General features: G+C 38.3%; 1 long non-coding RNA gene across 1 annotated transcript; it reads left to right on the forward strand.

Annotated features, from left to right (window-relative positions):
- The first annotated feature begins 259 nt into the window (after positions 1-259).
- On the forward strand, positions 260-25,168 carry LOC104911689. Its single transcript, XR_004160830.1, has 4 exons — positions 260-771; positions 864-2,365; positions 4,529-4,593; positions 23,146-25,168. It is a non-coding gene; the product is annotated as an uncharacterized LOC104911689 (long non-coding RNA).
- Positions 25,169-27,723: the final 2,555 nt, after the last annotated feature.

Genomic DNA, 27,723 nt, shown 5'->3' on the forward strand with positions numbered 1-27,723 from the left:
GTTTTAACACTTCTCCTCAACAACAGCTCTTTTTTTTTCTTTTTTTTTTCCTGGAAAATGTGTATTAGCAGGATGAAGAAGGGTTTTAACTTTCTTATATGGAGAATGCCAGGTGTTCAATGCTTGGCACATCAGGAATCATTGAGATTCTGTGGTGGGGGCAGACAACAGTCCCAGGCAATTTTATTGCAGACTGGGATGTTTGAAAAAAAAAAAAAGTATCAAGTTTAATTATACACAACTTCTTTCATTCTGCTCTCTTGTTCCTTGAGCGCTTAAATTGCTTTTACTCTTATATTCTGTTTCTTTTTCCTATCTTTTTGGGAACTATATTCCATTTTCCCAAGCATAATTTACTGTTTTCCACTGTCATAAAAGAGGTTGGCTTAGGAGTTGGACCACCCAAGTGTTGACTATTAAGTCAAATAGGATGGAGTGGGAGGTCTGGACTTGTTGGTTTTATTTATTTATTTATAGCTTTGGAGGTGAGTGTAGTTCCCAGGAGGTTGCCAAAGTTCTGTGGAATGGGGAGTTTATTTCAATTCACCTCCAGCTAATGGATGCAAGCCCAAGAGCTTCAGTTGCTTTTGATCCAACTGTGACTCCACTTGTTTTTCTTTCTGTCTAGGAATCTTTTTTAAAGCAGCTCCATGACAATGGTACCTCTGTTTCATTCTAACAGGACGTGCCAATAATTCCATTCTTCAGATGTACAAAAGAGGCTTTTTAAGAAAAACAGTTTTGCAAGTACAAGTCACTGTGGGTCTCCCGGTAGGTGTGCATAAACCTCAGCTATAGTGATGTTGTAGTCTTCTGAACAGTGGCATCCTTTTGATCACAAATGTCTCTGTGCTTCTGTCCAGGATCTCTGTTGTGTTGGCTCCTTATACTCCCAACAAGAAGATGGAAGCTGCTATTTGTTCCATTCTTCAAAAAAAATTATGAGAAGTTCTTCTGTACTCTTTTTCTATACTTTGATTTCTCCAAAAAGCAGAGGGTAACAGAGAATGAGATACTGTATATACTACTAGTGCCTAATAGGGTGGATTGATTGCACAAAATTTGTCATAATTTTAGCCACAGGAGACAGAAAAGGAGGCATTCCTTACAAGCAGTCAATCTGGTTAGCTCCTAACCTGCATCCAGAAATTGTGCTGTAAGGCTCAGAAAACTTCTCATATCTGATAGCAGATATTGGATAGCAATCCCATGTCACCAAGACTCATGCAAGATCGGAAGAGAACATCGATCAAATTACTATGACCTCTATGGACCACCTCCCAGGGTAATCAGCAGTGTGTATCCTAGTTCTCTACCAGAAGAAAAGGGTTTTCTGTTTCTGTTTGTGCTATGCTTCTAGAAAAAAAGGCAATATTTGTAACAGTGCTACAGTGGACAAAGACTCCAACTGTGGTTACAACAGTCACCTAGGGAGCAATTCAAGTTCCTAAATAAAGGCATCTAATATGTTTCCTAAACTATGGAGTATTGCACAGTGCTAGCAGAGATAATGCAGAGCCTATGGGATAACTTTCTTATTCTCTAATAATAGCTGCTAACCAGTCTGGAATTTCATAGACACTTGAGTTTAGTCACCTAAAATACTCTTCTGGTAATATCTGGGATTGAAATGGGTAGACTGATAGCTGATAGTGGAGAAATAGCGTAGGTATAGAGATCTTATTAGTCAAGTGAACAGTGATTAGTCAAGTGATGATAATACTAAAAGTATTACACCTATCCTATCAGGTGTTGTTCCTCAACAGGGCACAGAGCAATGTCTTTTTCCTATAGTTTTAACTATCATTTTCCAAGTGACAAATATCTACTAATCTTTTCTTCTTTTTTTTCTCTGCTTCTTACATTCTCATCTCTTTCTAAAGGCAACTGATGCAGTGTAGGATTTTGAACAAGCTCATCAAGATCATGCCAAAGCTGATCTGGAAATATCTGTTGTTCCTTATTTGGGAATAAACTGTAACCAGCCATATTCAACTAGCTTTTCTTGCATGCCCTGGTTGAGTTTGGTCCTTTTTCCTGACATCCAGGATACCCAACATACAAAAGGACCTGTGATTTGCAGTGAGATCTGAGGTGAATCATCATAAAGGAGTAAACTGTGATAGAGATGCTTTGATGTGGAAGACAGAACTTTCTTCTACGATTGGACTTCTAGACATCACAAAGTTTAATAGAAGGACTTCTAGAACAGTCATGTTGCAAACTTGGTGTCCCTCATGGGAGGAGGTTGAGAGGGTGAGACAGATGTTTGCCACATAATGGACCAAAATTTTCAAGAGATCCTGGAGTCATAAGCAGCAGTGGTAAGACCTATGATGACCGAAATATTTCAAAGTGATTGCTGGTAAGAAAGTGACATTTCTTTACAAAGACTTTGGGTATCGTGGAGTAAAAAGTGTAGTTCGATCACAAGGTACCAAAGATCAGAAGCTCAGAAACAATAGTTATCATCTACAGGGTCCATAGGATTTACTGATACTGTTGCAACTAGCTTGCAAAGCTGCTGTTATCCTACTCTCAGATACAGCTGAGATCAGTCTTACCCTTAAACATAGGCACCAGCTGAGTTAGAAATTAATAACACCTGAATACACAGGAAGCAGAAAACAAGGCAGTGGAAGAAAATGTCAAAGGCCCAATCCTGCCTAGTGTAGGATGTAAGTGAGTCTCAATGGGTGTCTATTTGGTGAGTGAGCTGTTGCAGGATCAAGCCCTAGGCTGTCCTGAAGCATGCACTAAGACTTGAAGAGGCACTGATTTTAAGCTACTGTCTTCCAGAGCAGCAGCATGTTGTGTGATTGTTCTTTGGCCGCTGATTCATGCGTGTATTACAAGGGAAAATCTTCCAGCAGCACTTAGGGCGAGCACCTAGGCCTACAGCATGTGAGGCAGAACAAACATCTCCTTTTTCCAAGCAAAACATGTCAGTCAAGTTAAACTTTTTTGGGTGTAAGCTATCCTTTTTTTCTTCAAATAAGCGTCTGCACAGGAGCTCATGGCAGCGCTGTTGTCTGGGTGCATTATGGCTGTATAGTACACATGCTGAAGCACAGAGCAGTGTACTCCTTACAGCTCCTTACAACATGGGGGAGCAACAGAGGGTGGGAGCAAAAAACTCTGCTAGGATGTGGAAACTCTGTGGCTGTCCTGATGTCCTGCCACACCACTGTGTCACCTGGGTGCAGCCTGGGTGTCACTGGGCTGTCATGCTGTCAGCACCACCTGCAGCAGCTGCTTCCTGACCTCAGTGTGCTGGGTGAGGAGATGCCTGCTCACTGCACCTCAGCCCTGGTAGCATGCTCCTCCTCTCAGGAGTCTGACCCAGACTGACACTGCTCATTTCACCCCCTTCAGTCTCCAGGGCTCCAAATATACATCACTTCAAGGGCTCATTTGTGAAGGTCCTGAGAGGTCTAGCCTAATCCTGCTCTGATCTTTTAGTGACCATAGAGTAAAGGAATTTTTGGAGAAGAGCTTCTTGTCTTCAAGAAGCTGGTGACCAGCTGGTGTTCATAAACATTAGTTTTATATAAGCTACTTCTGTTTCTATAAAGCTTAACAGATGTCAGATTCATTTTACATGCTGGTGAATTACGACAGAAGTATAGAATGTCTTGGGTTGGAAGGAACCTTAAAGTCCAACCAGTCCAGCCTCTGCCATGGGCAGAGCTGGCACTCACCAGCTCAGGCTGCCCAGGGCCTTATCCAGCCTGGCATTGAACACTTCCAGGGATGGGGTATCCACAGCTTCTCTGGGAGCCTATGCCAATTCCTCACCACTCTCTGAAGGAAAAATTTCTTCCTAATATCTAACGTAAACTTTCCCTTTTTTAGTTTAAAACAATTCCCCCTTGTCCTATAAGACTGTGTGAAAAGTTGACCTCCATCTTGTTTATAAACTTCATTTAAATACTGAAGGGTTCCAGTGAGGTCTCATCCTGTCAAGTTCAGGGAATCATAGGCACTCGTATCTTAATGAGATCAAGCCCTTGCTTTCTAACTTGTATCGAGTGAAAAACAGAGCTTCAGTTTAAAGCAGGAATTAAAATTGTTCATAAGCAGTCTCTCTATTGGCTTGAGCTGTGGATCAGAACCTCTTGGAGCCTACTGTATGATGTGCCTGCCATATATGTAAGTGCCAGTAAGACTCTTGGGATAGAAGTGAATTTCACCTTGGCTGAAACTATATGGTGTTTGTATTCTCTGGCAATAAACTCACAGTTGATCAGTCTTTTCCTCACCCTGTGGTTATAATGGGTGGATGTTTGGCAGCAGGATATTTTACACGCCCCTAACATTCAGCCCTGATCCTCTTAATTAATGGGAGCTTACAGCACTTTGGGATTGTTGTTATTGTCTTGCTGGATATGTTGACTTTTCTTGGACTCAGTGTCATTTGCAAAATTTGATGTGCAGATGACCCAATTCTGCTTAAAAAAAGATGTTTTGAATTACCTATTATCTTGTGCAAAGTAAAACTATTTGTTCAATCTCTTTGTTGCTTTAGAAACTTGTTGCAAACAGCAGACATAAGCATGAATTTAATATGAAGAATGTCCAAAGGATGAGCATGTGAGTATCAAAAACAGAAAATCACAGCAACCTCACTGTGATGCCTATCAAAGAGTAGGAGACTGTTTGCAATATCTCCATTTTAATGTATGTTATTTATGGGCCTCTGGGCCAGCACCAGGCATTTGAACTTCTTCCTGAAAGACATCTAAGAGCTTCAGTCAACATTTAATCCATCTCTTTTCCTCTGAGCCCCCAGACTGGTTTTTTTGAAAGCAGAAAAGATATGAGACAACATAGGAAGATGTTTGTTTTAGCATTTGGGAACCTGAAGCCCAAACACTGGAGTCCTACCTTGTTTTTTATTTGGGATCACAGATTCTGTAGAATTTTTCTGATGTAAATGTTTCTGCCATTGTTATAGTTTTGATAGTCATATGTAACATTTAAAGATTACCATTAATGGTAAGCCTTCATTTATAAACAGTTAAGAGTATTAACAGTTGCTATCTACTGAGTTCTAGATGTTCATAAAACCATAATTAGAGTTTGTTATATAGACTTACAAGCATTGCAAAAACAATATGAATGGATACAGAAATAATGTGTGACCAACTTAGGATCCTTTAGTAAGCTTTGCTTGGCTTCTATGTTCATGCACTTGCCTACTCATATGTCCCAATGGCTTCTAGAAAGAAGTCACTATAGAAGCTGGGATATGCTGGCATAAATCTGTTGATGTGGGTCTCTAGATGTTTAATTCCTTTCTTGTGTATGCATTTAAATGCAATGAAACAGAACAACTAGTCAGCAAGTTTTAAGTCTTCTGAAACACTAAGAAATAATGAACTTCAGTTTGTGTAGGAGAGGTTTGCCTACTGGCAACAGAAATTATTGTAGTTAAAATTGAATTTAACTCATAGATTATATTACTATTATTATTAGGGATTACTGGTGAACCAGAAAGAAAGTTGGTGTTGGGATTTTCAGAGTTGTGGCCTGGATATTACCTAACCTTTTGCTTATTTGATTATGTGTACAACAGAAGGGCTACAGGTGATCATCAGTAACTAAAAGAGAAGCAAAATGTCTGCTCCAAACACAGCTAAGGATACCTAGGATAAAAGGCGGCTGTGGTAAATATCAAAGAGTGGGAGAATTTGTGCAATAACTGTACAAGTGGTTTACCTAGTTAAAATGACTGTTTCCAAGGAATGGAGTACAGATGAGTTTCCATATTTTCAGAATCACTTTTTGCAGTAGGTCAGCTCCTATTTGCCCTTCTCTGAATTTATTTTTGAATAAGTGAGGTGGCTCCCACCTGGCAGGAGGGTGACTGTGAAATCTTCTCCTTGGGCTCTTTACCTGTTGCAGATATTCTGTAGGTGGTTGAATGGGCAGGGCCCCACTCTAGGTGCTGACCACACTACCGCTAAATGTTGCTCGTCCCCTCTTCACTAAGAATTCCCTGATTTGTGTGAGTGTCAGGAATAGGACAGTGTCTTTAATGCTGTAGAACATTCCGTCTATATTTAGGAAACGAGAACAAACACAATCAAGTCCTAAAGGGAGAGGCAAAAAGTTTTTGCACTGCTGAGGCCCATCTATGCTTGAGAAATCTGTTTTGCCCAAAGCATGGGTTTGTTTTCTATTGCATCCTGAATTCCTAATGCCACACAAAATGATAGTATTTCTAACTAGACTTTCTCTCTTCTGCAAATAATGCCTTTTATCTTGTATGAAAGAACAGGGGAACATTAGAAGACACCTGATTTTGCTAAGCTCTAATTCATATGGAATTTTTCACAGGACAGACGCACTTCCAGTATAATCAGCATTAAACACTGGCATTACTGCATTACAGGGAAAGCACAGGGAAAACACTTCAAAACACCTCTTGAGGCATACAGGATATAAGATGAGGAGAAGATTGTGGAGTTGCTTCACTACCAGCAGGTTTTGGTATGCATGGAATAATCACCAATCTGCCAGCTTTCTAGATGTATGCATTCAAATACGTTCCTCATAGTGTGTGGGCATTGTAGTTTGATTTTATGAACATTATATTCAGCCCTTTCATGATAACAAGCAGAGCTGTTATTTTGAGTTGAGTAATTTAACCAAATGCACAACTGCTGCACTGCAGAGAGAGGAAAGGAAAAAGAAGCCACCAAAAAACCACCAACCAACAGACAAACCAGTCTGTTCTGATTTTTTTATTTTTTTTTTTAATGTGTGTGTGCTGTTTTTCATATCCTATGCATTTCTATAGGTTATTTCCTTTGAAAATCTTAGGCATTCGTGTATCTTTATTTCTGTACAAGGACAAGGCAAGTAATGCCTCCTGTTTTACTATGTTGGCCCACGACATCAGAGGTGGATGTTGCTGGTGTGGCAGTAGAGTCTGAACCTTCCTACCAATATGCTATTTTGTTTTGTTGCTGTGTGACAGATGGCACCTGAGGGGCAGTCTGATAAAATGGTGTCTGACATGGAAGTGTATATGAAGCAAAGGGGTGTCATTGAATTCATCCACGTGGAAAAACTGGCACCCACTGACATTCATTGGTGGTTGCTGAGCACTTATGGAGACCAAACAGTGGATCTTCTATTATAATCTGTAACAAATATGTGGTTTCAATTTGTCTACCTATCTGCAGGTTCTATAAACATTTTTTTCTTAAAAAGGTGCCAAACTGATAATGGCAGGCATTTCTGAAAGACCTTCACTGGGTTCCTTAAAGAGATTTAATGCCATCTCCATCTCAGGCAGGCTACTGGACATATTTCTTTCCCCCATCTCTATGAATGAAGAACGAATGGATTGCAGTGAGCACTCATAAATGGTGTAGATGGGAGAGCAACTGGGAAAAAAAAAAAAAAGAGAAAAACATGAATGGATCAAACGTTATGTAGTACGTTAAAAAAAAAAGTTTTTATTCAACCACAGGGAAGATGAGAGCAATGAACTACAAATTTTTTACAGTTGCTTAGTTTGTTGTTTGCAAAAAATTGCATGGTTACCCAAGTAAATGCCACATCAAATGAATTATCTGTGATCTATATGACATCTCCTTCAGTGAAGCACATTTGTGCATCACATGGGCTAGTTCTCACATAGATGTATTTATTCTTGGAGTAGCAACAAGAAGCACAGTACTGATGCTTCCTACCACGTGAATTTAAAGCTCTACAGCTCCCACTCCCCCTCACCTGAAAATTTTGTGTAGGGTACAGTGATGAAGTAACTGTCCTTATCTTCTTTTCCCTACTCCTCTCCTTTTCTTCACTTCTGTGTTTGTTTTTTTTGTTTGTTTATTTTTGTAATACCTTCTCTCCCAGAATCTGAGTTCAGTTAACAGATTGCAGAATACTTAGGATATGCTTAGATGCATCTATTTATATGCATTGCCCTTTTCATATCTCTTTTCTATCCTGGGCTCCCAAGTCACTCTGGCCTCTTGCTGCCTTGCATCCTCATGTTTCATTGCCCATTATGCATAGAAGTGGCATTATTCCTGTTTTCACAGGGTAATAGACTGTCTCCACCTGCAAATGCATTCTATTTCTTCTTCAGAAATCTATCAGATCTGTGCTTTCTGTTAAAGTTTTCTTTCTAGGCTTTTTTTTTCTCCTTTTTTTTAGACTTTTTCTCAAAAGCATCTAGTTCATTTGAAGTGACATGTTTCTTCAGGGTTGTGCTGAAGGCTGTCTGCAGCTGTGGGGTCTCAGCTTGTTTCCCAGTGAGTGGCTACAATATACTGCTGCTTCTCCCAACGGCTTTTGAGTGATGTTGGTGGCAAGTCCCCTCCCACAGCCTTCAGCCTCTGCAGGTAGGAAGGAATCCAAGTCATTCCATAGGTGCCCTTTCCGTTCCCCAGCCAGTACCTGCACTTCTGCTGACACCCTGGTTTTGTTATATGGTGGATGATCCACTGCCTTCTTGGAGTTTCTTATTCAGTTGTAGGTAAATCTTTGCTTTACAAGAAACACTGTGCAAAGGGCTAATGGAGGGCTGTCAGTGCTCTCTTACCCAGGTGGCATCCTCTGTAAAGAGAATGGTAAGGCTTTGATTTCAGGCTTTTCCTGCACCTGTAATTGTCAAAGTGAAAAACAGTAATGTGCATTGAGGAAGGGACAGTGAAATAAAATATGCTGGAACATGGGGTTACAATATTTGACTATTCCTGGTGTACTTTATCAGATGTTACTGTGACTTTAGAGGCATGGGAATACCACAGCAAAACCAAGATTTATTTTTGGTTTTTGAGCAACTTTCACCTGTCTGGTTTATTTTCTCTCCATATTAAATGAACACAGTCTGAAAGTGAGGAAGCAGAGGAAGTTTCTGACTTTCTTGCACCTTCAAGCAAACTACAGTAGCTCTCCCGAAAACAATTATCGACTGCCCTGTCATGTAATGCCAATAGAAGAGGAATTTTTTGTCCCCCAGACAGTGATTTGACAATAAATCTCTGGGTTTTCTAACTGGACTTTGCCCTGTGATTTTTTTTTTTCTTTTTGACTTTTTCCATACATGAACTGCCAGCACTGACTTGTGTGAGCTGGAGCTACCTGACTCACTCCAAGCCTTGATGATCCCCAATGAATAGAGATCTTCCATAAGTGGTAATTGTTAAGTGCTGCTAATGGGCTACTTAAACTGCCAGCTAAATCAAGTTTATTTTGGTACAGCTCTCTGAACGATGCAATTACTAATTGAGTGAATTCAGTCAAACCCTTTATATTCAGCTGAGACTGTGGTGGTGATGTACAGATTAGACATACTAAGGCGAGGTTAGCAAAGGATAAACAGTAAAATGTGAGTGCAGCAGCAATAGATGAGTTTCAGCACTTCTGGAAAAGAAAGTTTTTTTTCACTGTTTCTAAATCAGTGATCAGTGTAGATATTTACCACAAGATTCTAAATCAAAGCATGAGGAAGGAATAGTTATAGTGCAAAGATAACTGTGTAAAAAGATATAAAATAGAATGTGTGTGAGGGACCCCTTGCTGCTTGGCTAGCTGAGATTAAACTATACCAGAGATGGAGCTGAGAATCTGCACTGAGAATTTTGCACTCCTGCGCTACTTGGAAAAATTTCAGTCACCAGTGAGCAATAGCATGATCATGTAAGAATCAAAAATCTAAAAATCCAGGCAGAGCATCAAAAATAAGACCACAACATCAGAGAAAGGTGTAGAATATAGATCATATACAGATAGAGAGATCATATATAGAATATAGATCATATATATATATATTTATATAGATTAGGCAGACCAGCTTAGTCACAAAGACCCTGTTTGATTTTTTGACAGATCACTTAATTTCCTTGACTCCTCTCTCCTGGGCTGCACAAAAACAAATAGAAGTGGTTGTTTCTCAGGTAGATTTTGGAAGCTGTTTTTTCTGGTGCCTTCTCCCTCCTCCCACAGCAATTTAATAGGCGCAGCAGAATTCATAGATATGGAGAGATGCTCCTGGTGTTGAGCTGTGCTGTGGATTCCAAAGTCTGAGAAGTATGGATTCTGCAGGAAGTGCCATGGCCTCACCACCTTTTCACCACAGAAAAATACCTTAATATGGGTCCGACTTCATTAAGAGAAGACGTGGCTGGAGAAAAAGAAAGTAGGATTAGTGAAATAATTTTTTCAAGTATAGCCTAGAAAGCTCCAGGGATCTTTAATAGCCTTTTGGAAAACAACAAGCAGACATGCATCCTCTGCCTCTGCCTGACCTCACCCTCACAGAAGCCCAGGGGCTTGGTATCTGTATCCAGCCTGGCAGCTGGCCTGCTCATGGGTTCTGCTGGTGGTCTGGGCCGGTGCTCAGGAAAGCAGTCATTTCTTGAAAATGAGATTTGTCTCACCTCTGCCAACATCTTCTAGCCTTACCCAGTTCCTTTATAGAAAGATCAAATCAACTGCAATATCTGACATGCCTGTAGGTCTAGTGAAAGAGATACAAGGGTAGCCCTCTTCCAAGAACGTGAAATCCTAGCATGACCATGGTTGCCAGAACTCACAGCTATTGTCAAACAATCAGTTTTCAACTGAAGCTGGGGGATCTCAATCCACCCTGGAGGTTAAAATGTGGAGTGAAAAGTTATAATGATATTACAAAAGCACCAGGCAATTACAGTTTGACACAGAAGAAAACCTTTGTTCAACATGCCATATTTAGCACATGAGCATTGAAAATGTACCTAATCTAGTGAAGTAAATAAGAACTGCTGTCTTTTAGCAGCTTCTGAATCCCCCAGATATTTTTAAGAACAAGACTTAGCTTCCTGTGTCACTTTTGTGCTCTGAAAATGGTATGTCTTTCTGGAATTAAAAGAAGCTTTTGGAAAAGGAGAAAATATACTGTCACAGAATAGCGCCATCTACCTGAAGATGCAAAGCTGTAAGTTCTATACCATTTCAAGTCACATCCATTCTATCTGAAAAAACAACAAGAATAGATGACAGATGTGTTAATTCGTCATAACAGTTAGAGAATATAAAATGATTATTCCATAATTATAAAAAACTGATAGCTTTAATTTTGTTAATTAAAAAGTGCTAGCACATTAATTGCAGGAATTTCAAAATTCTACACACAGATAGTAAAGAAGATCAGTGTATCCAGTGCATCTATATACTGTTTTGTTTCACTTTTCATTGAAAATTTTATGTTGAAGAGGTAAAAGTAATTCTATGCAGTGAACTTCAATAGAAAAGGAGTTAAGAAAAATCTTTCCTTGATAGAAAGAAAAAAATCTTGGGATTGATTGAATGTGGATCTTAATATGGGATGTGGACTTGGGAGTAGTGAGACATGGTTCCCTTTTGGATAAGAGGTGCAAGCTATGAAAAGAAAGGTAGGATTTGAGATGCTTTTGAGCTGTAGTCAAATGAATTTCAAGGGAGTGACTTGGAGTTCGGGTACCTTACATGTATGAGCTGTTTAACCCTACTGGATGTCTACTCTGCTTGAGATTGTAAAGAGTAGTATTGTCTAATTAGCCATCAGTTTGTTCTTACAAGCTGTTTCTGTGATGCAAATTTACTTGTTGGGTCTCCAGTGCGTTCTATCAATCTGACAATGCTATGAGTTTGTAGGTGTAATAATTGACTGTGAAAGATGATCTAGGAGGGAGTACATGAATAAAATAGACACTGAAGCTGGTGGTACGAAGCTGTTTTAGTACCTCCAGAAAGTCTTCCTCCCAGGAGGTTTGCTTGAGTTAAAATATGTAAACAAGAAAAGGTTTAGGAACATGGAGAGTGTAATGCAATGAGAATTCTGTTACATGTCTACTGTTTCCACAGCATACTGGAAAGGAAGTAGTGGAATCTAACATAATGAAAACAGGAAAAAAAAAGAAAGAAGAAAACTTCAGCTAAAGACCAGGTAAAAGTAAAGATGGATAGGTGCATAAAATGACAAGGTAAGTGGTACCATTACTGATTTTGATGAAGAATGGGACCAGGAAAGATGAGCAAATAAACAAAAATTAGACACTACCACCTACATCCTGATGAAAACCAGGTCATACACTTTTGTGTTACATGACTTTCCTGAGGAGAATGTGCAAAAGTCTTTATCAATGAAAGATACAAAGGTGAAGTTAGTCTCAGGATAGAAGACCATACTTTGTCTATATTTCCTCTATTAGAATCCTCATCCAAGTATCCATAAAATGGAAGGGGAGAAGACAGCCAGTCATGTGTTTGCAGATTTTATTTAGCACCTTCCACTACAATCTGTGGGGAGAAGCTATGAAGTGTGATGATTAGCCAAGAAAATTATCTATAGCACAAAGTTCTGATGCTGTTCTTAATCATGGGCTTGAACAAATATTCTACTATAGATGTTAGCATCAAACTTGATTGCATTCCCTCATCTCCACTAAGTTGTATGTTACTGACCTAATTATGAGAAAACTTGCAAATATACACATGGACTCATCACATGCATTGAAAAAAAAATACTTTAGGATAACTATATGCAGATTGCACCTCTTTGATTTGTCAGATTAGCCAAGAACAAGTAAACATAAAAAACAAACAAACAAAACAGCCAAAAAAAAGAGCTGATGATCATTTATAGTGAATAAAAAAAAAAAACGCCCTAACAAAAAAAATAAGAAATCTGATTTTAGATTCTTCTTTAGAAGACAAAGAAAAACGTGACTCAATTTGCACATCCTGGAAGACATATCCACATGAAAACAATATAAGAAGTTGCTTAAGACAGGGTTGCTTTTGGCAGCTTAAATTTTGTGTGTATGTGCATGTGTAAATTTACAGTTTAAAGTGAATCACCTGAATCTTCAGTGTTCCATTTTTCTAATAAATGCATTTGAAAGTTGCAGGTCTTCAAAAAGCGCAGGAGATCTAAGCACTTTGAAATGCTGTAATAAATCCCCTAGAAATACAGGAATTCAACAACTGTCAACAAAGCTTCAGGTCTGAAGAAACTCTTAAGAGATTTGGTTGGAAAAATTTGTGCCATGTGTAGAGTAGAAGAGTTTACTTGGGTACTTCAATAATTGCCAAATTATGCAAAAGAGACGAAGGAATGTAGAATTACTTTAGAGTTACTATTCAGATGGGGAAAAGATACTGCTACTCTGGAGGACATTAAAAGAAGTGCTGATAAATATGTCTAGTGTAGATAGGCATAGTAGATGCTGGTTCTCGGATAGCAGCAACATCTAATACACTGGATTTTGAAGTCAGTGAATTCACAGTTATCTAAATCTACATTAATTCTTGGTGTATTTTAAGATAAATACAACTCTAATAAGAAACAAATTCTATTTCATGCTTATTTTATATCCTAGGACGTGAAGATTAGATGTCTAAGTAGAAATTTCACTCCATTAAAAAAAACAAACCATATTTCTCGTGAATAGTGGAGAACACCACTCATCTCAACATTCTCAGTGCCTTGTCTAAGTTAGACAAGGATACAACTTTGTCTGCTAGAAAATCTGGTGTATTCTGAAGGAAAAAAAAAAAAAAATTGAAGAACTCCAGCCTACATGTTAGGTTTTCTGTTAGTGAGATCTTGGTTCTTGTTAGTCATGCTGATAAGACTAGCATCATTTGTCAGTGTTGATTTAGAGCATAGAGTTGTGATTATAGACACACCTTTGTTTTATATGCACTTCCATGTCAGTCTGCTCCTCTGCTGCCATCTGTCACACAGCAACAGGATGTAATGGAATACTGGTGGGAAGGTTCAACCTCTACTGCCATATCACCAACATCCACCACTGATATCATGGGCCAAGTAAACATAAACATAAATACATAAACATGTAATAAAATAGGAGGCATTGCTATTGAAGCAACCAAAACATACATGAATTAATATTTTGCACTGAATTTAAGTTTCTGCAAATGCTTATGAAAAAAACCAAATAAACAAAAATAACAAATAACCGAAACAGGCATATGTGTCTGGAGAGGCTTTGATAGAACTACATTGCCAGTGGGTGCCTAAAGAAGTGGCTTCAGGATGAGTTCCTCTGCTCATGGTCCAAATATATCAGAAATCAATTTGCTCATCTCCCACCTGGGGCTGCTACTTCTCTTTTCCTTTTGCCAGACACTTCTTGCCCTGCAGCTCAGGTTCCAGAGGAGGGCCCACAGCACCTTGCCCCAGGTATTGTGTTTCCATCTACTGTGTCCCAATGCTGTTCATCATGCTAATTGTTTTGTCTGAACTGCCATCCGCTCTCGCTTCCCAGCTACAATGCTTACTGTTAGCGCACAAAGCCAGCATTGCACACTGTTTCCAAAGAAAATCATCAATTTCAAAGGATGCATTAAATCTTCTCATACAGCTTGGTTTCTCTGACACCAGTTATCTGACAGAATGGAGAAAAACCTCAAACTCCAGCAAAACAACATCCAGTCCCAGATGCAATATTCTCATCTTCTCCTGGCTTCCACAGACAAGTTTAAAAATTTCCAGGATTTAATGAATTAGATGGCAGATATCTTAGGCATTCACTGGAAGACTGTCCAAGAAAAACAGCAAAACATTTGGAAATATTACACTTGTCAACACAACGGTTTAGCCATGCCCATCTGGCATACACCTGTATAGACCTTGGCTACATCCAAAAAAAGCAGATGAAAGCAAAAGCTTTGCATGTGTTTTTTTTTTTACTCCTGTGTATGACTGCAGCTCTTGAGGGAATCAAGACTACTTTTAGTGAATCTGGTGAGGGTTAAAGGTGTTCTTGAAGCACTTTGAATGGAAGAGTTTACCCTGATATCTTTTGATAATGATGGATTGTGATATCATCTCTTTTTAGAAAATCTATGTAATTCGTTAATGGTTGCTAGACTAGCTGCAGCTTCAAATAGTTGTTGTGACATGTACATCTCTAGGTTATACTAAACATAATTGGCACTCCAGCATATGCAGTGACAACTTCTATGACTATATGGATGCCATACTGATTTTTTTAGCTTTCTGAAATCCTGAGTGATCTATGTAACAGCTGAGGACATTTGTCTGAGATTGTCTTCATCAATGGTGATGCTTTCCAAATTGTAACATTCTCTAAGGCAAGTTCTGTGGGTCTTGTGTCTCATCATTCCCTTTAAAACAAATAAACAAAAACTTGTGATAGCAAGCATATTTTAGTGTGGTGCTATTCTGTCACGAGCCATCAGGACTTGAAAATTTAACATGGAAATGACACGCTGTGCCTTGGATTGGGCATCATGCAGGTAGTTGTTTTGCTGACAGCAGTGGGACCATTTTGAAATTTTTTCAGAGTCATTGGACTCTGAGAAAAGCTTTGGCATGAACTTGTGTCAGATTAATAGGTCTTGGCTTTTATAAATATATTCTGTCTGTTACAACTACAGAGCTTAGTCTCCTTGCAATTCCTTTGGTCATTCTCTCTATTTTTCAAAAGGATTTTATTTTTCGTGGTAGAAATTTGGTTGTTGTCTATGTTTGGACCTGGTGATTGAGCTGCTGAATTGCAAAGAAGCAAAGGGGGTGGAGACACATACTTCTGGCATTTGACACCATTTACCATTTCAATTTTTGAATGTTGATTTCAGCCATGTCCCTACATTTCATATTCTTATGATTTATAGATCTGAAAGATGTTATGTGTGTGCCTTTCAGGTCTGATGCAATCAGTTAATACCTTTTAGTGACTCAGGTCTGTAGAAGAAATTCGTCCAAATCACCTTCTAATTCAGAATCACTTGTCCACTTTTGAAGCTTGCTTGTACCCACATAGATCTCAGAGCACAGAATCTTATGATTGGTATACAAAGTTTTTATCTTCCTTCCTCATAGATTAATTAGTTACACAGATGGATAACACAATAATAACATGAGAAATTAATAAGTAAAATCTTAGAAAACAGTTGCTCACATTGTCAAGATCTTTTACTTCTGCATTCTGCCCTATGGCGTTTTAGTACTTATGCACATTCATTAGTGGGAATTTTTCAGAGACTCTTGAAGACATTGTCATCATGGGTCTCTTGAACAAAGAGGATTCTCCAGAAAACTATCAGTTTCAACTAGAGGAGTTGTGACTCCATGCATTGTCTGGGAGCTATTTTCTTCTTTTCTGAACTCCACAACTGACATGCAGATTTAATTCTAGGAATCCTAAGAAAATAAGGCTGAGATTGCTTTATTAAACAGATAGTCCTGTGTTTTGCTCTGCAGACAATTGAAAACTAATAGACCACTTCACGTAATCTACTAGATATTATCTCTCAGAACAGTGTCAAAACTGTATGCTGATCTTTTGATCTGTTATTCTACCAAATTAGATTTTGCCTGGCTGAAAGTACAGTAGGAAACCTATTTCAGAAGAAATTAAATTAATTCTATTTCAATGCAGTTTTCTTCAAAAGCCAAATTGTTCCTTTTCCCTGAACACTGAAAGGTAAGAAACCCTTGTTATCTTTCCTTCACCTCTAATTAACTGGTTAAAGGGGTAGTATGTGCACAAACAGGAAGATACATTCAAATAGTACACTAGATTGAATTAAGAGTGTTCATGCCATCCTTACTTGATTTCAATCTTTCTTGTTTGTAAGAATAGCTGAATTCAAAGAAAAAAAAAAAATTTACTTGGGGAAAAAAAAAAAAAAGCTTTTGATAAAGTGCATTATTATATAATGTATTATGCACCAAGAAGGAAGAACTACAGTAAGATGGCTGCATGAGTTTGGAAAGCTACTACTTATTAGGCGTTCAATATTTTGGAAATAAACATCCAGTGAAGTTGTAAGCAAGATCTAATTGGTGAAGGATTTTTATATTACTCACTGAGGTTGTTGTCAGGTATTATTGACATAAAGGGGCCTCCAATCACATCTTAATTAGCTACATGGGTTAAAGAACCTTATTTATACAGTTCTAAAGGGTTTGTAGTAAGGGCCTATAAATTGTCAGTTTACAAAAGGTACACTTTGTGCAAAGAGAAGGGGTGTATCAGAAGACAGGCAAATTTGGGTATATGAAAAGAATGAAGTACATGAAATGGGTCAATAATAGAATAAAATGCAATAAAAGATTGTGAAAATCACTCAGAATTGGAAAACTGTGGGACTTGAACTGTGTTTTTAATTCTTTGTACTGTCTGGTATGACATGATCCTACTATGAGAGTTCATTCATGTCACCATATTTCAAATAAAATAAGAGTAGCTGTAGAAGAAAAGAGCTGTGGCAATGTGACTGTAAATAATAGAATCGAGGGGTATTGTAGTGGTAGTGCAAGTAAACATTAGAACAAATTTACTGAACATAACACTACTAATCATCCAGAATCAAGGAAGAGACAGTATCGTTTGATCCCTTCTGATCCCTTCCTTTTCAAAAACTGTTTCTGGATATAGGCAGATCCAGATAGCCTGGATCAGGGTGAACTTTTAAAGCCCTCATGCTGTGTGCGCTCAGCTTTGAAAAGTAGAAAATCACAGTACTTACTGGACATCCAAATAATTCCCTCTACAGGCAACTGTGTTTATGCTTTACTCTTCAGTTTTTGAGAGCATTTTGTCTCACTTTTTTTCATTAGTTGCCTTAGAAATAAGGCTTTCACCCATTGCTTCTCACAGTATTTGTGGCTGCAGAGGAGTAGGACTGGGATTCTGAAAAGCAGCAGCGCTAGTACTTGAGTGCTCAGTGTCAGAGCTGGTGAGAGAAAGGATTTTTCAGTAGAGAAAGTTTTAATTCTCTCTTCTTTCTACCCTCCATTACCCAGAGTTTTAGCAGGAGTTATTTCTGAGTGGACATGTGGGCTCCTTGGGGTTGCCCTGCTCACAGGCACTGGACAGGAGCACTGTGTGGTTTGTACAGTCTTGGAGAGTTTATCTGCAGGAGGATGGTGGTTGTGATCAGTGTTTTCTTTTCTTTGGTCCCTATTGGGCCCAGTGAGGTTTTCAGTACTTACTTCAGAGGAACAAGACTGCTGTAAGGTCTCCTCTATGCCCAGCTCTCAGGCCACAGCCCCGGCCTGGAATTAGTGGTTTGCCGTCACCCTGCTTGCACACTAGAGTTGTTACAGCTGTGAGCAATTGCAATTGGACCCGGTAGTCAGAGCAGTGCTGTTCCTCACAGCTGAAATGAACAGTGCGATCCTTTAAAAGACTTGAGAGAGATCTCCAAGGTCAGTTCCGGGTACTTGTTTGTCCTGACTGTGAAAATAACCTGATTATAAGAAAACACTTACAGCACTTTCAACTCTGTCAGTCAGTATATGTTGTCAAGATAATTTAGAAAGATAGAGGATAGAACAAGGATAGAAACATGCTTATTTTTTAAACAAGCTGAGATTATAGCAAGCGTTTCCAGTTTCACAAATCAAAGGAGCCTGGGATTTGCGTCTTTGGAGACCCAAAAGGCCAGTTCTGTCAGCCAGAAATAAAACTTGCTAGATAAGACAACATAGCTGTATTCTGAATCCTTGGTCCCATGGTGACATAACCCCAATGCACTGAGATGGATCAGATCTGTGGCACCGACTGCTCCCCCAGGGAGCAGCAGGACCTTCTGTGACCTTCCTGATCTGTGTCCTCTCCGACACCAGCCTCTGCTCGTGACTATACTGATAGACTTGTTCACGCTGTTTACAGTGGCATGTGGCACTTCTGGCTGCGCTTCAGTGTGTTATCTCCATGGTTTTATTGTGAAATGATTGCTTCATTTTCTCCAGCACCCTTCATCCCTTTCTTCCTCCCTCCGGAGAATTGATTTACAAAGTATTTTAGACTTTGGCTTGTGTAGCATTGACCAGTCCTTTTTTCTAGGGGAAGAAGGAAGAGACGAGAAAAACAACAACTGTTCATTCTGGCTTTACTAGTGTAAACACTACTGCACTGCAAAATGAGAAACTAAGCAAGTGGCTTAGATATACAGCTTTAAAATGCTCAGTAGTAATTGAATTTCTGTTTCTTTATTTTCTTATTTTCTTTTTTTTTTTTAACGTGATTTGATTAAAGATGCCTTTTTACCAAATTTGGAGACATTTGCGTAAAGGCTTTTGAAGAATGTCTTTCTGCTCCAGCTCTCAGTGAAATTCATCCAAACATATGAAATGGAAATGTTGTTGATACAGTTTCTTTGGATGCCGTGTGTTGTATTTTCTTCACATTTCAGGCTGCTTCCTTAAAACTTGCTTTCTGCCTATTGCTCTTTCCACTAAACCTGAATCCAAAGCAACAACAAAAAAGGACCTTCTGGGTCTGTTTAAAGTTCTCTTCTGTGGCTCCCAAAAAAGCACTCTGCCAAGATTTTCAATGAGCATTGTGTGTCTGGAGAGCTGCAGTGGTAAGCTGAAGCAGGGGAGTGCTATTACATTGCTGTACAGGAGCCTTTTGTAGGCTCAGTAATTGTGGAAATAGATCCATGTTTGATTGTGCCAGACTCAACAGTCCCTCAACATACTGCAGGATTTCCTTCCAAGCTTAATATCAAATTTAAGCGACCATTCCTTCGGCTATCCCTAAACTACTGCCACTGGCTCAGATGTTTGTCAGTTCTTTTTCATTTCACTGGTGGTAACACCATCCTGTTTCATTACTCATCCTTCTGACTTTTAATAAAAGATCCTTCAACTGCAATGAAGTTTTCCTTTTTCCTCTTGATACGCTTGTAAGCCTCTTCTGATGCATCACAAGCATTGGTGTTAGAAGGCTCTAATCTACTACAGCTGTGCACTTGTCTCTTGTCAATTGTACTCTGGACTGCCAAGATTAATCTTTAAAGCAAGTCCTGAATTTTACCAATCTCTCTATCTGATGGTTTGTTCCAGAGACATTATGCTGTGTTTTGTGTCTGTATAATGTGTGTATCCTTGACTTCATGACTAATGGCATACCATAATAAATGTTAATACTAAAATGGTTTTGACAGCCTTCCTCAGGAATATTCTGCTAGTTCTCCATTATGCTTCCCCATAACATAAGAAACAACCTAATAGAGGTAACTGATCTGGATACTCTTTTTGTACTCTAATTTGCTTTTGCTTGCTTTTTCACTTTTTTTTTTTTAATGATTTCACTTGTTTTAGAGATTGGCAATATTTACACTCTGTAAAATTCCTCCTTAGTAAGGGAATCCCAGTCTCTCAATGGATGTGTTTTTGCTTTGTCTTGGATGTGTTCTTCTTTCTCATCAACATTTTTATTTCCATTTTTAAGGCCAGTCTTGCTTGAAATTTATTTGCATACATGAACACATATATTTTTGAGTAATTATGTTCCCTGTAAATACTGGTAGAGAAGTTTTTCCACCAGTTTTCCATTAACAAATTATTTCCTGGGGTGCACTGGTACTCTCTCAGGTATTGCTTTAAGTAGCCACAGAACAATCATGCTTGTGATTCACTTTGTCTGGTACTGTGGAAGTTGTAAATGGTGTATCTTCACTGTCAACTCTTCTCATCTTAGATAAACTCACCAATGTTTTCCAGAACTCCCAGATGACTGTTCTACTAAGCATAATGTTCTCTGCTGTTTTCTTGGCTCCAGAAGTCTCTGTTGTGGAATGGATACTACAGATATGGACCTTTCCCTTCTTGTACTTCCTGAGAGAGAAAACCTTTCTTTTAAATTCTGTTCTACAAATTTGCTATTTTTAAGCATCTGAGCCATGATCATTCTGCTCACATTCATTGTCTTCCTAAAAACAGAGTTAGCACTAAGCAGAAGAAAAAGAACTACCTGCCATATCTCTATTCTGGCAGGGACTTCCAAGGATAGTGAGTCTACCTTTGATTTCCACCTGTGCTTTGAGCAATAATGACTGCTAGGGCCAATGTGTCTTCACAGCATTGGTGATGTCTGAAGTCAGTTTCAATTTACAGAGCAATTTGTACAGATAAGTGTCTTACAAATCACACTTTCTGTACTTAACAAATAACGTTAATAATTACAGTTATTTACATTCACAGTAGCACGATGATTAATGTTATCACCTTGTCTTTAACATATTTGTCAAAGGCTACTACTCATTAGCGTGCTTTTAGTTGCATATGTGCTTCCTTTTAAAGATTTTAATAATTTGAAATCAAATAAAAAAGATTACCAGACTTCAAGTGTCCATAATGATGAACATACCGTGATTCATAATAATGACTCACTGCCTAAGAAAAACAGCATCTTGATAGGGAACCTCTTTTAAGCATTCTTGGCTGCTATTACAGTCCTCAGGATAGGATTTAAATGGTTGTTTTCAATCTGTTCTAGGAGACACTGGAGCAACAAAATATGGATTTGTTTTCTGCCAACATCTTAAAATCGGAATCCTTATCTTTTCCATTAACACATGCTGAAATAGAAGTTGTGAGCAGTAAGGCAGCAGGATTTGAGGAACTGTTAGTAGAAGGACAAAGATTTTTTGTTTGAGCACAAATAAACTTAATGCACATACTCTAGGGAGCAGAAATGACTTTGTGCATGTCATACCACAAAATCTGGCTAGCACCCTTTCTTCAGTGACGTTCACCATCTGCCACACCGAGAAAGTCACTGACTTACTTTTTTTTTCAGGCACATAGGTGAAGGATTTTCCAAAAAAGTAACAGGCATTCCCATGGATTGCAGTAGTACCCATACATATAATATTGTGGCTAATCTTCCATGTTTGAAATTACTTACCTTAACTGGTGATCATGTGCCACTTTGCTCGCCTGTAAAAGCATCATAATATTTCTTTCTCAGAAACTTTGTCTCATTTTACATCAGAGTAACCTGTGTGGTTGAAAGCCTTTGTCTTGGTGTGTATATTGTCTCTAAAAAGGTGTTACTCTACAAATAGAAGTAAAAATGCTCTAATTTTCTTTCTCTTTTATTTTTTATTTTTACCTGCACACTCTGAGGTTCCCAGAGGATTTTTAGAATGGGACACAAAGGTCATAAAGCATCAGTACAGTTTGCTTTTGATCATATCATAAAATTATGTACTTTGTTTAGCCATTGACATAAGAGTGTTCACTTTGACTGAATAACGTGGAGTTCATTTTAAGTCAATTTTAACCTGCTGTTCTGCTTTGGATACTTAAGAGTTGTGGAGCTGTCATGAAGTTTGTTACTGCTGCTGTCATGATCGCTTGTCGTGATTCTTGAACGAAAAGCACATTTTCAGCAATATGAAGTGGCACCTGCAGAAAAGGCTCAAAGCCATACCAAATAAGATGCCCAGAGCTAATTTCTGTGACATGGAGGAACGTTTATAGTGCTGTTCTTTTCAATTGCATATTTAGGGAAGGGAGGGAAACCTGAAAACCACTCATCAATGGAAGCTGTTGATGATTAATGGTGCAGATAATGATGGTGGGATAAAACTTGCAGTTCATTTATCTTGAAATAATTGAATCAATAAGTGAAAGACTGAAACATGTGCCTAAAGATAGGCTCCTCACTCAGTGTTAAGTAACTGAATAAGGAAGATAGCTTTTTCAAAAATCTCTAGTACTTAACAGCTGTTAACATGAACAGAATCAGCAGGAAAGAAAACTGCTAAAATGGTTCCACAATCATTAAGTTTGTTTTGTGCTGAATATTCTGTGTATGTGGCCAGAAGTCTGCCAAGAATTCAGTCTGTAGATTGTGATCCTAATATGCCTACTCAAGCTACGGCATGCTAGCTTTAAGCTACGGCAGGGGAGATTCAAGCTGGACATTAGGAAGTATTACTTTTCAGAAAGGGAGGTCAGGCACTGGAATGGACTGCCCAGGGAGGTGGTGGAGTCACCGACCCTGGGGTGTTCAAGGAAAGACTGGATGTTGTGTTGAGGGACATGGTTTAGTGGGAGCTATTGGTAATAGGTGAACGGTTGGACTGGATGATCTTTTAGGTCTTTTCCAACCTTGGTGATTCTATGATTCTATGGTACTCCGATAAAATAGAAATAATAGAAAAACAAACAAATACAAAATAATAATTTAAAAGAATGCATAAAGGAAAAAAGAAAGAAAAGCACAAACCAGAACAGTACGATACAGACAGGAATAACAAGGGTCATAGGGTGATAGAAGAAAGATCTCATAGTTAGCTCGGGGAGGTGCGTGTTTCTGATATGGATTTGACATCATATTTTAACTATCTTCATTCCTACAGGCAGCACAAAAAGCAAGCATTGACAAGGAAGGTACCTTGGCATATGGTCTTGGACAGCACATCCTGGGCAGAAGGGGCAGCATGGAAGGTGACACTAAGGCACCTGTGTGGCTTTGAAGAAGGAGGCAGGAGATACAGATTGGAATGCACGTGGCCAGTATGATGTGAGTTCAAATCAAGGACTTACTGTGAAGGGGCCAGAATTAGTTTCAGATGACATCATTTTAATTACCAATTATATTTAGCATATGTGGTAATATGGTCTGAGACCTTACATATATTTAATTCTGCGAATTTCAGTATGTATCTACAGCTTGCGAAAGCAAACCTACCTAGGAACATTGCCTCTCTGTGAACTCCAAAGGTGGTTCTGCAAAAAAGGTTACATACCACAGCCAAAGGTGCTGTTTTGTTTTGTTTCATATCCAAGTCCAAAGGTGATGTTATTATTGATTTATTTATTCTTATTCAAGGTCATTCTTTTTAATGTAGTATGCTAAAAATAAAATAGCGTACTTATATATTCGGGCTTAATTCGTATTTGGAGACATGAAGGTATTTGGTTCATATTTATCAAATTGAGTGATTATATTGGAAATTAATAGTAAGCACTTCTAGTGCATTGCATTATGGCATAGATCTTTATACAGTCTGAAATTCCCATAGAATTTTTTTGCCAATGTTTAAATACTGCTCCTGAACTATCTTAATACCTCACTACACATTGATGAGCTGAAAAAGAAAATCTCTTGTAATCTTAATGCGTGAGACCTTTTACTATCTTTGTGTACAGTGAACTCAGAAATATAACACCAAATACCTGAAATTTTGAATAATAATCATAACATCATCTTCATGTTGGTAAGTAGCCTGAGCCTTTAAAGTGAGGTGCAGGGAAGGTTAAACTAGCTTAAGTCACATTATTATCATGACTGATAACGTTGGGATTGAGACTCACCACCCTTCAAAGTGTTCCTTCTACTTTTAAAAATCCTGATATATTTTGCTACCAGTAAAGCACAAATTTCATGTGAGTATCTGTGGGATCAGTTGACCAGTAAATCTCTAATTTTTTTTTTAATATAGAAAGTCATAATCTTTTATAGAAAGTCTAGTGAAGAAAAAAAAAAAAGAGAGACTTTTCTTAACAGTCAAAAAAGATTTTCCTTTTCACCCTATAATTGGTAAATGCTGAAGAAGATGATTGAAATTACAGATAGTTATATCTACAGTCTAAAAGGAGACACTCCATATACAGCTCCCATAGTAAAAGGTGACAGAATAGCCAGATAAGTATTACAATCTGCCAGAGAAGCCCAGTTCCTGAACTGCCACATCTTACTGAGAGAGATTTTAGATTTCAGATGTAATAGACATTTTCTGTGGAAGGCCTGCTCTACCTCTTTCCTACTTATTCTCTAAAATGCCTAAATTTTGGTTGAAAAATGTTTTAGCAGAAAATATTTGACTAACATACTTGCAGCACTCTCCATGAGGAAAAGGTGATCTATTCAAAAGTGTTTAAAGCCAGATCTCTGTTCTGCAGGGAAGCTGTGACACAGTTTAGATCCAGTGGCATCTAGATGTCAGGGCTGAGAAGACTTTGGGAACAATTTCCTCTTCTTCTTGTCTTTTAGTTTTCTATCTCTTCTCCCTCAAGTAATTTTTACTGCTGTATGCAGGGCTGCACTACCAGCCTGAGAGAGAACTGGCTGTGTGTAGGAGGAGTGCAAATGTCTCTAATTTTATTTCAAATGTTTTTGTAGTAAATTCCCATGTACTATTGTCCCATCATTACTGTGTGAGATATGAACCTGCACCTTCACATTTTACCCAATTTGCTTTCCTTTTGTTAAAGAGTTCCAAATATACAGCTTTAATTTTACTGCCATGGTAGTAACTAGAACACAGGAAGTTCCATACAAATGCAAAGAAGAAAATCTGCACTGTCAGAAGGATGGAGTACAGGAACAGGCTGCCTGAAAAGGTTGTGGAGTCTCCTTCTCTGGAGATGTTCAAGACATGCCTGGACACTTACCTGTGCAACCTGCTGTCGAGAAGTGCTTTAGCAGAGGAGTTGGACTGGATCTCTGGAGATTCCTTCCAACTCCTGCAATTCTTTGATTCTGTAATATGATAATACTTGCTGTCACAGTAAGAATTGGGTCTGTTTGTTCTTCTGAGCTGTCTAATGAAGAGATAGAAGACACCTATTTTTTCAGTCTCATTTTTGTGCGTAAGGAGTTTTGAAAAAGTTTTTTGCTTGTTTGTTTTCTCCTCATCAATTGGGTTCAACAATAAATTCTTCCATAACTGTACTAAACCAGATCAGGTATCTGCTCTGGAATGGACTGTGCTTCTTAAACTGGCTGGACAGAAGCAGAGGTACACTCATTCGCCCTCATAGTGCATTGCTGTAGTTGGTGTGAAGCGGTAGAAATGCAAGCAGTAACACCAGGGTCTGAGTAACGAAACAGAGACATTCATTTTAACAATAAGAAAAGGGGCATCCTAAGAACAATATAAATTATGTACTGCAGTGATCTTGACTGAAATAGGCGTGAAAGATTTTCAATCTCGAGTTTAGGTTAACTAAACTCGAGATAAAATAAAACAGAACAAACAAACAAACAAACAAATAAAAAAGAAGAATACCTTTTAGTGGGCAAAATCCTTTTGGAGAGAGCTAAAATATGTATTGAGCAAGTCTACTCTATACCATCTAGACTTTAAAAGGGTACAGAGATGTCTTTCTCCTGTTAGAAAGAGAGGTACAACCGGGAATTATAGCATTGTATAAAAGTTTGATTTCCCAAATTATAGAGAGGATTTTGCAGAGTCCAGAGAAGAAGAAAAGTGTGCAAACAACAAAACTGATACTGTTTTATGTTTGGTTTTAGTAAGTGATGAAGGCCCAAAGAAGCTGGCATAGGAAATAACTTTAGATAGTATGATTGTATAAGAAAGCAGGAATTGCTGTAAACCCATTTGTTTTATTAATATATTGCAATAGTGATTTGATACATTTTCTTCACTGTCTATCTTTGTCAAAGTTCTTCAAGAGCTACTCAGCAGGAATTACCATGAATTACAAACTGCTTCCCAAAGAGCGCAAGGGAATCCGTTCCTTTGGTTTGCCAATAACTAGGCAAGTTCATCTGCAGCACCACATTATTCAGGTTTACAGCCTCTATGAAAACAATGTTGTTAGCGATTTTAGAGCTTTCTGTCTTTTCAAGTGTCTTGTCGTCATGGTACAGGACTTGTGTATTTCTAGAAGTTGACTACTTGCCTTCTTGAGTTGGTCATTCATGAGTGGGCTCTTTGTTTCTATTGAGACAGGCTGGGAAAGGCTTGATGATTTTCTTTTTTAACCCCCATTTTTAATTTTTTTTTTTCTCGTGAAAAATAAATGCTTATAGGGTGGGAGTTTTGTTATTGAATAAATAGAGGAGCCAAGAGATGACATTTTGTCTTCGTACAGGGGCGAGAGCTGAAAATTCTTGCAAATTAAGATCCATCTCCTACTACAGGCCCATCAGTAGGAGAGAATGCAAAGAATAATGAAAAAAAGAGAGCTGTGTTGTGTGTTAAAACCTCATTGAGAAGCAACCCCTCCTAATATTATGCTAATGAGATTGCAGCATGCCACTAAATCTGTCTTCAGTTTAGTTGTTTTTCCAGATCAAGAAACCTGGCCTGAATATTTCACAAAACGAAACAAATATGTCATATTGGATAATGAACTGAAATAGACTTTTAACATAAATCCCTGTTACAGACAGGAACAAATTTCATTGATGTGTACAGTGCCAAGAGGAACTCAATAGCTAATCAGCAGTTTACTGCACGGTATTTAAAATCATATAGTGATACCAAAATCAGCAATGGATTATTACAGCAACATGTTATTTGCTTCAAAAATAATTTAAATATTCACAGACAGGCTGTTCCTGTGAGAGGAAACTCTGCAGATGAGTTTAGAAGAACAAGGAAGATCTTCCTTTGTTGCTGTTTTCTGCAAAACATAGTGTTAGAAGAGCTTTGGAAGCACTGTTGTTTCAGGCCTTTAGGACACTTGAAACTCACAATTTTATTTTGTCTTGTTTGGTCTTCATGATCAAAAAGTTTCAAAAAGAGATTTGGCTGTATGACACTCTACATGGCTGTGTGCATAGTTACAGATATGCACTGCTGGGCACTATCTGAGGCTTTCCCAAATGTGCATTCATTCTTTCCTCCAGGTAATGAATTCAGATGTTTCCTGAGAGAAATCTAGCACCAAAGATAAGATAAAGTGTTTTGCCCTTTTGTGTCTGTATCCCTGAATTTCACTGTTCCAAGTCAGTCCAAGATTCCAAGGTTTTCCCTGTTCCAAGCAGGGCATAAAATTTTGCAGCATCCCTTTTCTTTTCTTTTCTTTTCTTTTCTTTTCTTTTCTTTTCTTTTCTTTTCTTTTCTTTTCTTTTCTTTTCTTTTCTTTTCTTTTCTTTTCTTTTCTTTCTTTTCTTTCTTTCTTTCTTTCTTCTTCTTCTTCTTCTTCTTCTTCTTCTCTTCTCTCTCTCTCTCTCTCTCTCT

Source organism: Meleagris gallopavo, chromosome 1 (assembly GCF_000146605.3).
Source record: "Meleagris gallopavo isolate NT-WF06-2002-E0010 breed Aviagen turkey brand Nicholas breeding stock chromosome 1, Turkey_5.1, whole genome shotgun sequence".
NCBI classification, from domain to species: Eukaryota; Metazoa; Chordata; class Aves; order Galliformes; family Phasianidae; genus Meleagris; species Meleagris gallopavo.